Source organism: Apium graveolens, chromosome 5, assembly GCF_009905375.1.
Source record: "Apium graveolens cultivar Ventura chromosome 5, ASM990537v1, whole genome shotgun sequence".
Taxonomy (NCBI): Eukaryota; Viridiplantae; Streptophyta; class Magnoliopsida; order Apiales; family Apiaceae; genus Apium; species Apium graveolens.
The window spans coordinates 99,379,900-99,381,263 of record NC_133651.1 but is presented as its reverse complement, the minus strand read 5'-3'; the positions used below and the strand labels follow the sequence as shown (position 1 = coordinate 99,381,263).

General features: G+C 40.8%; 1 non-coding gene across 1 annotated transcript; it reads right to left on the bottom strand.

Annotated features, from left to right (window-relative positions):
• Positions 1-962: 962 nt before the first annotated feature.
• LOC141662536 (small nucleolar RNA R71) lies at positions 963-1,069 on the bottom strand. Its single transcript, XR_012550647.1, has one exon. It is a non-coding gene; the product is annotated as a small nucleolar RNA R71 (small nucleolar RNA).
• Between the last annotated feature and the right edge of the window lie 295 nt (positions 1,070-1,364).

The window sequence follows — 1,364 nt, the reverse complement described above, 5'->3', positions numbered from 1 at the left end:
GGTCTCAATATAATTGGTGCCTATTCAGCTTCTATCTCTTTTGTGGATGTCTGGTAGAATGGTACTCGTGCAACGAAAGTTGGCGTTTATCAGTTTCGTGTTATCTGATTAGTGTCATCACCATCGTATGCTAAGGTTAAGAACAATAAGGCTATTGAATGAAGTATTTAATGAAGTTAGAATCCCATGTTTGTCATAAATATTAATTCAACCATTCTTGTTCTCTTAGTTATAATTGTTAGTTTAATCTCTTAGTTTAATAAAAACCCAATTTGTTATTTGTCTTAGCATTGAGCGATAACCATACATTGTTGCATAGGTGCATAAATTGAACTTAACCTAAACTAGTCTCTGTGGGAACGAACTAGAAAATATTCTATACTACTTGCGAACGCGTATACTTGCGTGAATATTAGCGCGTGTTTTCGCCCTAACAAGTTTTTGGCGCCGCTGCCGGGGACTCGGTGTTAATTTTTAGTTTATGTGCTTGTCATCAGTGGTCGTTAAAGTTCACTGACTCGGATTCTTTTACTTTCACGATTTATTTGTTTGTGTTTCAGGTACTCATTACAATGGGAGATCCAGCAGCACGAACGAAAGCCTTGATGGATTTTTCTCAACCCAAGATCAATGACATTCAATCTAGTATTGTCTGGCCAGCTATCACATCTAATATCTTTGAGATCAAGCCAGGCATAATTCAATGGGTACAGACTTCAGTCCAGTTTGGGGGTTCTCCAACGGAAGATCCCAATACACACATTAGGGATTTCATTGAAATATGCGACACCTTCAAGTTCAACGGTGTTTCTGAAGATGCTGTGAAGCTGAGACTGTTCCCATTCTCTCTGAAGGACAAGGCTAAGAGCTGGTTACACTCTCTACCAGCTGGTTCGATTACTACTTGGGAAGATCTTGCCCAGAAGTTTCTTACTAAATTCTTCCCTATGGCGAAGACAGCTGCACTCAGGAATGCTATTACTCAATTTGCGCAGCAAACGGGAGAATCGCTAAGTGAAGCTTGGGAGCGCTACAAGGAGATGCTTAGGAAGTGTCCTCATCATGGAGTGCCTGATTGGATGATCATCACTTGTTTTTACAATGGGTTGGGAGCACAGTCCAGACACATGCTCGATGCATCATCAGGCGGAGCATTATGGGCAAAGAGCTATAAGGAAGCTTATGATCTAATTGAACTGATGGCTGCTAATGAATATCAGTATCCAACCCAGAGATATCCACAGGGCAAGGTAGCAGGAGTTCTTGAAGTGGATACAGCTACGGCTATCACTGCTCAACTAAAGGCGTTATCTATGAAGATCGATTCTCTGGCTAACTATGGTGTTAAGCAGATAATTAGTGTT